Source organism: Oryctolagus cuniculus, chromosome 9, assembly GCF_964237555.1.
Source record: "Oryctolagus cuniculus chromosome 9, mOryCun1.1, whole genome shotgun sequence".
Taxonomy (NCBI): Eukaryota; Metazoa; Chordata; class Mammalia; order Lagomorpha; family Leporidae; genus Oryctolagus; species Oryctolagus cuniculus.
In genome coordinates, this window is record NC_091440.1 from 47,421,507 (window position 1) to 47,435,626 (window position 14,120).

Below are 14,120 nucleotides of genomic sequence, written 5' to 3' on the forward strand. Positions count from 1 at the left end.
AAAGAATATTCATGGGTTGGCGCTGTGGCATTGTGAGTAAAGTCATGGCCTGCAGTGCCAGCATCCCATATGGGCACCGGTTCATGGCTCAGCTGCTCCACTTCTGATCCAGCTATCTGCTATTGCCTGGGAAAGCAGAAGAAGATGGTCCAAGTCCTTGAGCCACTGCACCACATGTGAGACCCAGAAGAAGCTCCTGGCTCCTGGCTTTGGATGGGTGCAGCTCCAGCCTTTACAGCCAATTGGGGAGTGAACCAGCAGATGGAAGACCTCTCTCCTCTGCCTCTCCTTCTCTCTTTGTGTAAATCTGATCTTCAAATAAATAAAACTTAATAAAAAAGAGAATATTCATACTGCTTTCCATAGTGGCTGTACAAATATATATTCTTACCAACAATCCAATAATGTAAAAGTGTTCTCCTTTAATAGCATCCATGTCAGTCTTTGTTATGTTTTTGCCTTTTTGATTAGTCATTTTAACAGGGATAGGTGGTATCTCATTGTGTTATTACTCTGTCTTTTTCTGATGACTAATGATAATGTGCATTTTTTGAAATCAGCATGCACTGATGGCATACCCCCCCACCCAAGATCTAAGCATCTGCCACAAGACATGGCTCTTAGACATCATAATTAGGTCGTCTGTACCCTTATTCAATCAACCACTAATATTAAGACATCAGCATTTAAACAGCTGCATGAATTTTCAGAAAACAAATCTTACTCAACACATAACACTGTGCATCTTTTTTTGTGTTGGAAAATATCCTCTTTAGGGTGAGAGATTTTAAATAGAAATTTCTAACTTTAAGTGGGAAAACCTCGTCTCCATGTTCTGTGCTGTTGAACAGTCTATTCCCCACGGACTGCTCTTCAAAAGTGTTTCCAAACTTTTACTTTTAAATACTTCCCATTGTTGCAATTGTTGCTAACTTTCATTATCTTCTCAGACTCTACATCTATAAACACTTTTCTACGCATATTTTTAATTTTTTAAATTTTGTCTTTTTCCCCAGAAACCTTTTATTTAATGCATACAGACTCCATGCATTTCATAAATACAACTATCGGAACATAGTGATTTCCCATCCTACCCTCCCTCCCACCTGCACTCCCACCCTTCTTCCTCCTCCCTTTCCTGTTGCCATTCTTCTTTTTTACTAGGATCTGTTTTCAATTAACTTTATATAAATAAGATTAACTCTATACTAAGTAAAGTTGGAACACATAATACGAAAAAGTTAAACTGTTCTTCAACCGTGGAGACAAGGGCTGTTCAAACTCATTGCATCTCAGTGTCAATTTCACTTCTATAGATTATCTTTTAGGTGCTCTATTAATTACATTATTAAAAATGTTCATTCCTGGGGCCGGCTCTGTGGCGCAGCGGGTTTAAGCTCCAACCTACAGCACCGGCATCCCATATGGGCGCCAGTTCGAGTCCCGAATGCTCCTCTTCTGATCCAGTTCTCTGCTGTAGCCTGGGAAAGCAGTGGAAGATGGCTCAATTCCTTGTGCCCCTGCACCAGTGTGGGAAACCTGGAAGAAGCTCCTGGCTCCTCCTAGCTTCAGATCAACTCAGCTCTGGTCGTTTCTGTCATTTGGGGAGTGAACCAGCAGAATGGAAGACCTCTCTCTCTTTCTCTCTCTGCCTCTTCTCTCTCTGTGTAACTCTGACTTTAAAATAAATAAAATAATTCTTAAAAAAATGTTCATTCCTGCTTTTGTGAAAACTTTTCAGAATGTAAGGTTAAGTTAGAGAAGATAAAATTGAAGTAGGCCTTGTAAATATAGGATATTAAGCTGCAACTGGGTCCCCCTGGTTTCCTACTAATGCAGACCTTGGAGAGCCAGCAGATGATGGCTCAAATATTTGAGTATCTGCCACTCATGTGGGAGACCTGGAAAGAATTCCTGGCTTCTTGGCCAGCCTGGCAGTTGTGGGCATTTGGGAAGTGAACCAACAGATCTAAGATCTCTCCCTCTGTCTGTCTGTCTCTCTCTCTCTCTCTGTTTCTCTCTCGGTCTCTCTGTTTATTCTGTATCTGTCACTCTGCCTTTCAAATATGAATAAACATTGAAAAATCATTTTAGAAGGAAAAATTGAATACATATTGAAAAATTCAAATAAATAGAATACATATACAGACCTGTGTTTGTGAATATACACATTTATCTATCTATCTACACTCAAACCAACACATTTATATATATACACACACACATATATATATAAAAGTAGGAACATTCTTTCCTTTCTTTTTATTGTTGTTTAATACTACTCATATATACTGTCTATAATAGATATGATTAAATGTAATTTTACAATAGATTAATACATATTTTAAAAATGATATTTTTATAAAGCAGTTTGATCTTATCCGCATTTTGATATTTTGAATAATGCAGTAAATAGTATTCATTAAATAGCTTTCAGGAGATATTCCCAGAAATGAGATGAGCTTCTAAAAAGGAATAAACACTTAAAGAAATAACAACTTAAACTAATTCATTTGGTAAAAATTATGCAAATTTATTCCACCATCGTAAAGCTAGATTCTCATTTTTTTCTCTTTTTTTATGTTGTTTCAGACTATTAATAGAATAGTTTCCTTTTCAATATATTTTTTCTCCTCATTCTTCATCTTTAAAATAATTTCTGGGCTTTAAACCTACTTTTGTTTATTGATTCCTTTATCTCTCTCTCTCTCTCTCTCTCTCTCCCCCCCCCTTTGAGAATAATAAAATATTAGCTCTAATTCATTTATTCTTTGTTTATTAAAAGTTCTTAGCAGATTTTGGGCCTACAGCAGAACAGAAACTTCTCATTCAAGCAGAAAATGATGTTTGATTGCTCAATACAGAGATCATCCTTCTCTTTTATCTTCCTTGACTCCTCAGCATCATTTATCCTAATTAAACACTCTTTCCTTTAAGAATTACCTTCTTATTTTATATGACATTATAGAACTCTTGGTGCATTTAACTTTTTTTTTTCAATAATTGATGGTTCCCTGTATCTGGTATTCCCACTGTCTTGATTTCTAAGTGTCAAGCTAATGTTAAACAATTTACAACAAACAGATCCAAAAGTAGAATGCTTGATTTTCTGTTAAATTTCCTTGTTTAGTCTTGCTCAAACTCAGGACTTGCTCAAACTCAGGGTCCTTGTTGACTACCATCATCCCAATTTGAATATTTATGTCCATCACCATTACTCCGACTCTAAGTAATTATCACTGATCTCCTCCCACTCTTAAATGTATGGTGATCATATCATTTTCCCTCATGCATCTCTGTCACATGGAATTACAAGCTAGCAGGCCCTATTAATTCCTTTTTTTTTTTTTTTCTGAGCTCATCTTTTCTGAGCAGTAGTCACACTGGTCTTATTTCTGGGAATGGTTAAGTTGACTCTTGCTCAGATCCTGCGTGTAGTGACTGTCCTTATTTTCTGTGCTTGGAAAACAAACAAGCAAGTGAACAAAATAAAAAGAAAGAAAGAAAGAAAAAGAAAAAAAAGCAAAAACAAAGAACAAAAATCAATTTTTCTCAGTGCTTTGCAAAGCTGGTTTCTTTGTGATCCACAGTTAAAATGTTATCTTTTCAGAGAAGCATTCACTGAGAATTGAATTAAAAGTAGCTCATTCCAACTTAGCTATTATCTAGCATCCAATTTTTTCTTGCAATTCATATATTTCTCAACTCATTTTATTTGTTTTTTACTTAAGTGCCAGAATATAAATCCTATGAAAGCAAGTATTTTTTCATGGTTATATATGTATCTCTAAAATTTCAGATGATTTTTAAGTATATTTATTGAGTAAATGAATAAATCACAGACTGCATCTTTTGGCATTTTTATAACTTGCATTTTTATTTATTGATTTGCAGTTTATTTGAGATAGTTAGACAGACAGATATCTTCCAAGTTGTGGTTCACACTCACTGCCAACAACATCCATGGCTGGGCCAGGCTGAAGCCAGGAGCCTGAAACTCAATCTTGGTCCCCCTTGTGATTAGTATCAGGGACCAAAATACTCAAACCATTGTTTATCACCTCCCAAAGTTCACATTAGGAGGAACCTGCATAGAAAGGGAAGCAACCAAATCTCAAGTCTATCACTTGGACATGGGATGCAGGTGTGCCACATGGCAAACTACCCACTGCAACAAATGCCCTACTTCTTTATCTCAATTTTATGGAAAATATTGTACCTTGTTAAATTTTTTTTGTTACAAATAAGCTTCAATACTTTCCTATTTTCTAATTATCTGTGCTTTTGTATGCATATTAATGTTTTAGAATTTTAGTTTTGTCCTTTTTATTATCCTTGTCTGGAAATTCCCATCAATCTAGTAGACAAAAAGATAAATTTAAAAAAATGAAGACTTTTCCTCATTCTGTATAATCTAGCTCCCTGATCACTGAAATACCAAACTGATAAGAATGGTACTCTATGCTCAAGTATCTGTAAAAATGTGGGATTGATGCTTAACCTAGTATTTAAGATTCTGGTTTAGATGCCCACAACCCATATTGGAACTGTGATTTGATACCTGATTCTGAATCCTGGCTCCAGTTTCTTGTTTTGCAGATCCTGGAGGTTTGGTTATCATGTGAGAAACCTGGACTGAAGGTCAGCTCCCATGTTAGGCCAAGGCCCAGCTCCAGTTGTTGAGGGCTTTTGATGAATGAATTAGTAGACTGGCAATCTCTTTTCTATCTATTTGTCTCTCAAATAAATAATATTTTTAATTGCAAAAGTAAAGCAATCAAAATCAATTTATATTTCCTTCAAAATTGAGAGATACATGAAAATATTTCTCTAGAGACAAGAAAGTGATGAATATCAAATATTATGAAGATGCTTAAAAGCAAAAAAAAAAAAAAAAAAAAAGAGGGTGGCACTGTGGCATAGCAAGTAAAGCTGCTGCCTGAGGTACCAGTGCTCCACTTGGGTGCTGGCTTGAGTTCTGGTTGCTCCACTTCCAAGTCAGCCCTCTGATAATTCACCTGAGAAAGCACCAGAGTTTGGTATGAGCTCTGACTTAGATCTTGCCCAGCACTGACCATTGTGTCTAATTGAAGAGTGAATCAGTAGATGGAAGATCTTTATCTCTCTCTCTCTTTCTCTCTCTCTCTCTCTCTCTTTTTCTGTCTCTCACCCTCTCTCTGTAACTCTGCCTTTCAAATAAATGAAATAAATCATAGAAATAAAAAAGCAAAAAAGGGTAAAATTATTAATTTAAATATTAAATTTGTTGCTGGTTATGTTTATTTCAGTCAGTTTTACCAATCTGTATTTCTAGTGAATATAAGTAAACTCAACTTTTTAATTGCTCTTAAATTTATCCTCTATGCTAGGGGAAATATGTCCAGGCTATAATTGCTCAGAAGATAGAACAAACATTGAAATAAACTTAACAATTTTTTTTGGTTGTGAACATTGTCCTTGTTTAATATCCATTTTAGTAAAAGAAAATTACATAATCTAAATTATGATGCTAGATTTTGCAATTCAGCATTCTAGTTATATAGTTCCCATATCTTCTGATAGAGCAATCATTATATTTCAAACATATAGGGTCATAAAACAGATATTGTAAGTGTAAAAGTGGTCACATATTTCCACAGTAAATAAATCTTTTAAATTTAATTACGAAATCCATTTTGTAATACATATTTTAATAGTTCAGCTAATTTTATTTTAGCATAATACGTTTACCTTAAAACCCAAAACATTATTTATATATGGTTTTTTAAGTTTTATTAATATAAAGAGAACAAATTTCAGGAATTTCATAAATTCTCCCTCCATATCTTAATTCCCTCTCCTTTCTTCTTTTCTTTTTTCATTTAATTTTCACAGTAACAAAATTGCAACTTACTTTATACTCACACTCTTAATATTCCTCTAGCTATAAAGTTCAACAAATAAAAAGTAGAAAGACTGCTATTTTACAGTTTTATAGACAGGGGCTAAAAGCAATGATCAACAACATTGAACAAACTAACCAAAAAAAAAAAAAAAAAAAGAAGACTCAAATCAATAAAATCAGAGATGAAAAAGGAAATATAACAACAAATGTCACAGAAATAAAAAGAATCACCAGGAATTACTACAAAGAGATATATAACAACAAATTGGGAAACCTAGAAGAAATGAATAGATTCCTGGACACATACAATCTAAGAAAATAGAGTCATGAAGACATAGAACACCTAAACAGACCAATAACCATGAAGGAGATTAGATTAGTAATAAAGATCCTCGCAACAAAGAAAAGCCCAGGACTAGATGGCTTCACTGCTGAATTCTACCAGACATTTAAAGAAGAACTAACTCCAATAATTCTCAAGCTATTCAAAACAATTGAAAGGGAAGGAATTCTCCCAAACTCCTTCTATGAAGCCATCATCACCCTAATTCATAAACCAGAAAAAAGATGCAACAGATAAAGAGGTTTATAGACCAACATCCTTGATGTACATAAATGTGAAAATCCTCAATAAATATTAGCTAATTGAATCCAACAACACATCAGAAAGATGACTCACCCGGACCAAGTAGGATTTATCCTTGGTATGCAGGAATGGTTCAACATTGAGAAATCAATAAATGCGGTTAATCACATTAACAAGCTGGAAAACAAAAACTATATGATTATCTCAATAGATGCAGAAAAAGCATTTGATAAAATACAACATGTTTTCATGATGAAAACCTTAAGCAAATTGGGTATAGAAGAAGCATTCCTCAAAAAAATCATGCATTCTATGACAAATCCAAAGCTGGCATCTTGTTGAATGGGGAAAAATTTGAAGTATTCCCACTGAGATCTGGAACTAATTCCCAGTCTCACCATTGCTATTTACTATCATTCTGGAAATTTCAGCTAGAGTCATTAGGCAAGAAAAATAAATCAAAGGGATACAAATAGGGAAGGAGGAAGTCAAAGGAAGCTTCTTTTTGAAGATGGAATGATTCTATTTATGGAGAATCCAAATGACTCCACTAAGAGACTATTGGAACTCATAAAAGAGTTTGATAAAGTGGCAGAATATAAAATTAACACAAAAATCAATAGTCTTGTACACATAAATTGTTAGATGTTAATTTCATTCTTATACATTGACATTTTTAAAAAGTTTTTTTTTTTTTTTTTTTTTTTTTTTTTTTTTTTTTATTTGAGAGGTAGAGTTACAGACAGTGAGAGGGAGAAACGGAGAGAAAGGTCTTCCATTCGTTGGTTCACTCCCCAATGGCTGCAACGATTGGAGCTGCGGCGATCTGAAGCCAGGAACCAAGTGCTACTTCCTGGTCTCCCATGTAGGTGCAGGGGCCCAAGGACTTGGGCCATCTTCAACTGATTTCCCAGGCCAAAACAGAGGGCTGGATTGGAAGAGGAGCAGAAGGGATTTGAACCAGCATGCGTATGGGATGCCAGCACCACAAGCAGAGGATTAAGCTACGGTGCCACAGTAATGGCCCCTACATTGACTTTTTAATATATTCTATATTAACTACTACATATCAGAGACAACATATTTTATATACTTCCTGTACTTAGATATCCATACGTTTGTCCAAATTACAGAAATTTTCTGATATTATTTCATTGGCTAAGTTTCCTTTCCTTTCCTTTCCTTTCCTTTCCTTTCCTTTCCTTTCCTTTCCTTTCCTTTCCTTTCCTTTCCTTCTTTTCTTTCTTTCCTTTCCTTTCCTTTCCTTTCCTTTCCTTTCCTTTCCTTTCCTTTCCTTTCCTTTCCTTTCCTTTCCTTTCCTTTCCTTTCCTTTCCTTTCCTTTCCTTTCCTTTCCTTTCCTTTCCTTTCCTTTCCTTCTTTCTTTCTTTCTTTCTTTCTTTCTTTCTTTCTTTCTTTCTTTCTTTCTTTCTTTCTTTCTTTCTTTTTGACAGAGTTAGACAGTGAGAGAGAGACAGAGAGAAAGGTCTTCCTTTTTCTGTTGGTTCACCCCCCAAGTGGCCACAATGACCAGCACATTGCTTCCAGAGTATTGTGGCCAGTGCATTGTGCCTATCTGAAGCCAGGAGCCAGGTGCTTCTCCTGGTCTCCCATGAGGGTGCAGGGCCTAAGCACTTGGGCCATCCTCCACTGCACTCCCGGGCCACAGCAGAGAACTAGACTGGAAGAGGAGCAACTGGGACAGAATCCGGCGCCCCAACCGGGAGTAGAACCCAGGGTGCCGGTGCTGCAGGCGGAGGAATATCCTAGTGAGCTGCGGTGCTGGCCTGAATTAGTTTTCTAAGTCATTCTGCTTTCTAAGTCATTCCTCTTTCAGGAATGCCCTAGAAATGTATATTTTGTCTTTGGATTGTATCCTATAGATTTTGAATCCTGTTTTTACTTTTGTATCTTTTTCTTTTCTTTTTCATTTTTATCAGAGAGATATTTTGAAAGCTTTTTCTTCCAGCTCGAATATTCTTTCTTTTGTCTCATTGACTCTGTTCTTCAGGTTTTCCACTGTATTTTTATTTGACATATTGAATTTTTCATTTCTAATTTTTCAACTTGATTTTCTTTTTTATACAAATCTTTTATTTAATAAATATGTTTCATAAGTACAACTTTTGGATTATAGTGGTTCTTCCCCCATACAATCCCTCCCGCTCCCAAAACATTCCACCTCCTACTCCCTCTCCCATCCCATTCTTCATTAAGATTCCTTTTTAATTATCTTTATATATAGAAGATCAACTCTATAATATATAAAATTTTACAATTTGCACCCACATAGACATATTAAGTATAAAGTGCTGTTTGAAGAATAGTTTTACTGTTAAATCTCATAGTACAACACATTAAGGACAAAGATCCTACATGGGGAGCGAGTGCACAGCGACTCCTGTTGTTGATTTAACAATTGACACTCTTATTTATGACATCAGTGATCACCCGAGGCTCCTGTCATGAAGTGCCAAGGCTAAGGAAGCCTCTTGGGTCCACAAACTCCATCAGTATTTAGACAGGTCCATAAGCAAAGTAGTAGTTCTCTCCTCCCTTCAGAGAAAGGTACCTCCTTCTTGATGGGTCCCTTTTTCCACTGCGATCTCACTTACAGAGATATTTCAGTTAGGTAATTTTTTGCCAGAGTGTCTTGGCTTTCCATGCCTGAAATGTTCTCATGGGCTTTTTAGCCAGATATGAAGGCCTAAAAGGGCTGATTCTGAGGCCAGAGTGCTGTTTAGGGCATTTGCCATTCTATGAGTCTGCTGTATGTCCTGCTTCCCATGTTGAATCATTCTCTACTTTTTAATTCTATCGATTATTATTAGCACAACTTGGTCTTATTTATGTGATCACTTTGACACTTAATCATATCTTTATGATCAGTTATGAACTTAAACTGATCACTTTAACTAGTAAGATGGCCTTGGTACCTGCCAACTTAATGAGATTTGGAGTCCCATGGTAAGTTTTTAGCTTTATCCTTAGGGTTAAGTCTGAGGGAGCATGTGCCAAAGTATACATCTCCTCCTCTCTTATTCCCACTCTTATTTTTTCACAGGGATAAATTTTCAATTGGATTTAAACACCTGGGAATAATTCTGTGTTAAGAGTTCAAATAATGGTATTAAGTAGAAAAAGAAAATAGTAAACGGAATGAAATAGTAAGCTGTTCCTCAACAGTCAGGACAAGGGCTAATCAAGTCATTGCTTTTCATAGTGTCAGTTTCACTTCTACAGGTTTCCTTTTAGGTGCTTATTTAGTTGTCACAGATCTGGGAGAACATATGATATTTGTCCCTTTGGAACTGGCTTAATTCACTCAGCATGATGTTTTCCAGATGCCTCCATTTTGCTGCAAATGACCTGATTTCATTTTTTACAATTCTGTAGTATTCTATAGAGTACATATCCCATAATTTCTTTATCCAGTCTTCCATTGATGGGCATTTAGGTTGATTCTATGTCTTAGCTATTGTGAGTTGAGCTATAATAAACATGGAGGTGCAGATAGCTCTTTTGTTTGCCAATTTAATTCCTTTGGGTAAATTCCAAGGAGTGTGATGGCTGGGTCATATGGTTAGGGCTATATTCAGATTTCTGAGGTATCTCCACACTGTCTTCCATAGCAGCTTTACCAGTTTGCATTTTCTTTCTTTCTTTCTTTCTTTCTTTCTTTCTTTCTTTCTTTCTTTCTTTCTTTCTTTCTTTTTTTTTCTTTCTTTTTTGACAGGCAGAGTTAGACAGTGAGAGAGAGAGAGACAGAGAGAAAGGTTTTCCTTTTTCATTGGTTCACCTCCCAAATGGCCTCTATGGCCGGTGTGCTGCACCAATCTGAAGCCAGAAGCCAGGTACTTCCTCCTGGTCTCCCATGTGGTTGCAGGGCCCAAGCACTTGGGCCATCTACCACTGCACTCCCAGTCCACAGCAGAGAGCTGGCCTGGAAGAGGAGCAACCTGGACAGAACCTGGCGCCCCGACTGGGACTAGAACCCAGGGTGCTGGTGCCACAGATGGAGGATTAGCTAAATGAGCCACGGCACTGGCCACCAGTTTGCATTTTTACTAACAGTGTATTATTGTGTCTTTTCCCCGAAATCCTCACCAGAATCTCTTGTTTGTTGATTTTCGAATGAAAGCCATTCTAACTGGGTGAGGTGAAACCTCATTGTGGTTTTGATTTGCATTTTCCTGATGGCTACTGATCCTGAATATTTTTTCATGTATCTGTTGGCCATTTGGATTTCCTCACATTTCTATCTCCAGGTAGAATCACCCATCCAGGTCATTCACATATTTCTTTAACTCATTTAATTGCCTTACCCTATTTTTATTATTATTACAATTAACTATTTTTATTTTTATTTTTAATTTCATTATAATTAGTTTTTAACATACTGAATAGGTTTATAGATACAACTGTAAGAATAGAATGATATTACCTCCCTCTCAATTTCTCTCTTTTTTTTTCAGGTTTTCAGATAACTTATTTTAAATTTATGTTAAAATTATGTATAAGAAGGCTTAATGGTTCATCACATTAAAAAATCAAGGCTTTCCAAATAAGTTTAATAAGTAAAAACTAATAGACCTTGTTTTGTGAGAGTATAGGCAATGGTTATAAGCAATAATTGAATGGTTATGATAGCATTTCCCTGATGGTTAATGCTGTTGTGCATTTTTTTCGTATATTTGTTTGCTATTTGTATTTCACCTTTTGAGAAATCTATTGAGATCCTTTGCCCATTTTTTATCTGGATTGTTATTTGTTGTTGTTGTTGTGGTTGAGTTTTTAGGTTGCTAATATATTGTGGATATCAATCCTTTTGTGGATAGTTAACATTCAAATACTTTATTCAGTTCTTTTAGATGTCTCTTCACTCTATTGATATTTTCCTTTGCTGTGAAAGGCTTTTGAATTTCATATAGTCCCATTTTGTTTTGCTTTTATTGCCTGTGCTTTGGGAGTCTTGATATACATATTCAGTTTTGTATGCACAATTTGTGGAAGGGATTATTCTTATTGCATGGTATGATCTGAGTACTTTCATCAAAAATCAATTGGCTAAATGTATTTGGATTAATTTCTGGGCTCTCTAGTGTCTTCCATTGATCTGTTTATTGATTTTTATGCTAGTACCATGCTGTTTTAATTACTATGGGTTTGTAGTATGCTTTGAAGTCAGGTATTATGATGCCTATGGCTTAATTTTTCTTGTTCGGGCTCTCTTTTTCTTTTCTGAATCTTTTGTGATTCACGTGAATCCTATGATTTCTTTTTCTAATTCTGAAATAATGTCACTGGTATTTTAATAGGAGTTACATTAATTCTGCAGATTACTCTAGGTAACATAGACATTTTTTAATGCCTTCCAAACAATGAGCAAGTAACATATTCCTAATTTTTTGTGTGTTCTTAATGATTTCTTTCATGAATGCTTGATAATTCTCATTGTAGAGATCTTTCACTTCTTTGGTTAAATTTATTCCAGTATATTCCATTTGGGGGGAGCTATGGTGAATAGGGTTTTTTTCATGATTTCTCTTTCATTGAGGTCATCAATTAGCAAACCATCCACACAGAGATTTCTGTATGCATAAACATTTTTTCTTTTTGTAAAAATGATTTACTTGTTTGAAAGGCAGAGTGACAGAGAAAAATTGATAGAAAGAGAAATAGATCTTATATCCTCTAGTTAACTCCCCAAATGCCCTGAACAGCTGGAACTGAGACAGCCTGAAGACAGGATATTGGAACTCCATCCATTTCTCACATGTGGGAGGAAAGAATTCAAATACTTGAGCCATCATTTGTTGTTCCCTAGGCTCATTAGCAGAGTTGGATTGGAAGCTGAGCAGCTGGTAGTTGAGTAAATTTTATGCAACATTCTTAAGATTCTGAACAGCTAAAATTCATATGTTTGATAGTTCTGGCCAGAACCAAAATATGGTGCACCTATTGATCAATAGGAAGCTCTTCTGAAGAGCATTAACTTGTGCTGAGTTGCTTTTAATTCTAAAAGAAAAAAAATAAAAAAATAAAAAGAAGAATGCTATTTTGTTGGGTAACTGTTGCACTAATCTAAATTTAACAGTATTTTAACAATTATAAGAATATAAACATAAAGATATATACTACCACTTATTGAATGTCTACTTTGTTCCAGTCAACATAGCAGCTACTCAGCCATATGAGTAAAATTTATGTGTATCCCACAAACATTGAGAGATGAGATATCTCTCAAAGTTTTTCTTTAATAATTCCAGAAAATCCAACCTCATAGATGTAGTAGAATGAATTATGACATTAAAGTAAGGCCAATTTCCTGTCATATATTTTATATTTTGTCTAAACTTACCTCACAGCTCTTAATTTATTTGGCCTACAACATGCTTGGTGGTTGTTTTTAGAGTCGAATACTTCATTGTCTTTGTTTGTATTAGACAAATAATTAATACAAAGACATTAATTCAAATTGAGTGTAGAAAATTTCAGATGGAAGGCAATTTTTGAATTTCAGATGGAAGGCTATATTTGAATCAAATTGACAGGTAAATGGCCTCCTCTATGTTTCCTCAGAACTTTCAGAAATTACCAAAATGCCCCTCACAGAATGTACAGAAGCTAGAATTTCTTTTTCTTATAATAGAGGTTAACTTTCATCACAACAGGAGGTTTGTCATATTCATTTCCATATTAGCTTTGAGCATTGTAATGTTTGAAACATAACAGTAGTTCAATAATTAGTAGTTTAAAATATATTAATAGACTATAAGTACTACAATTTTGGTATTTCTCATACATATTAATGAATTAATTTGCTTGGTTGGACAGATTATTCCATGAGTTAATAGTCTCACATAAGCATTTAAAAATGCCAATGGTAAAACACAGAGCAGATAGAAAGATGAAAATTTTGATATTTATAAGCGTTGCTTATTTGCTTAGTAAGAAACTGATATCGATTGTGTGACATTTTAAATTTCGTAATTTAAGTACTTGCATATTTTGGCTAAGTGTTATTTACACGTATTTTAAAGAATGTAATATTTTACCAGGATTGTTTTATACCTGTTTAATGCCTCTGTTATTAAGGCATAAATATTAATCAATAATTATAACAATAATATAGCATCTATTTGTTGCTTAAAATAGCCCCATTTTATGTGTTTCACATTTAATCTTTACAATATTCCCGGAGTTTTATGTATATATGAGTCTAAATAACACTCTGAGGTAGATACTATTAATATCTTTAATTTAGAGAATGGGAACACGACAGAACAGTTAATCATCTTCCCCTAAGTTGTACTGCTAATAAGTTTCAGAGCTAAGATTTAAACTCAGGCAGAATTAATTTACATTCCATGCCCTTAAACAATTCACACTGCCCTTCCACAACTAGATTATCTTTTTATTACTAATTTTTTTAATTCCACTTTTATAAATAGGTATATGTTCTCTTATACTTTTTAAACCATGTTTTGTTTTACTTTAAATTTCTTTTTGTCAATTCTTAAAAGAAAAACACAAGAGTTAATTATATAAACATTATATTAAGCAATCATGCATATATATAATTAATTTTCTCAGAAGACTTTATTCAATCACATATACTCTAAGACTTTTCATGTCTTTATGAATCTACA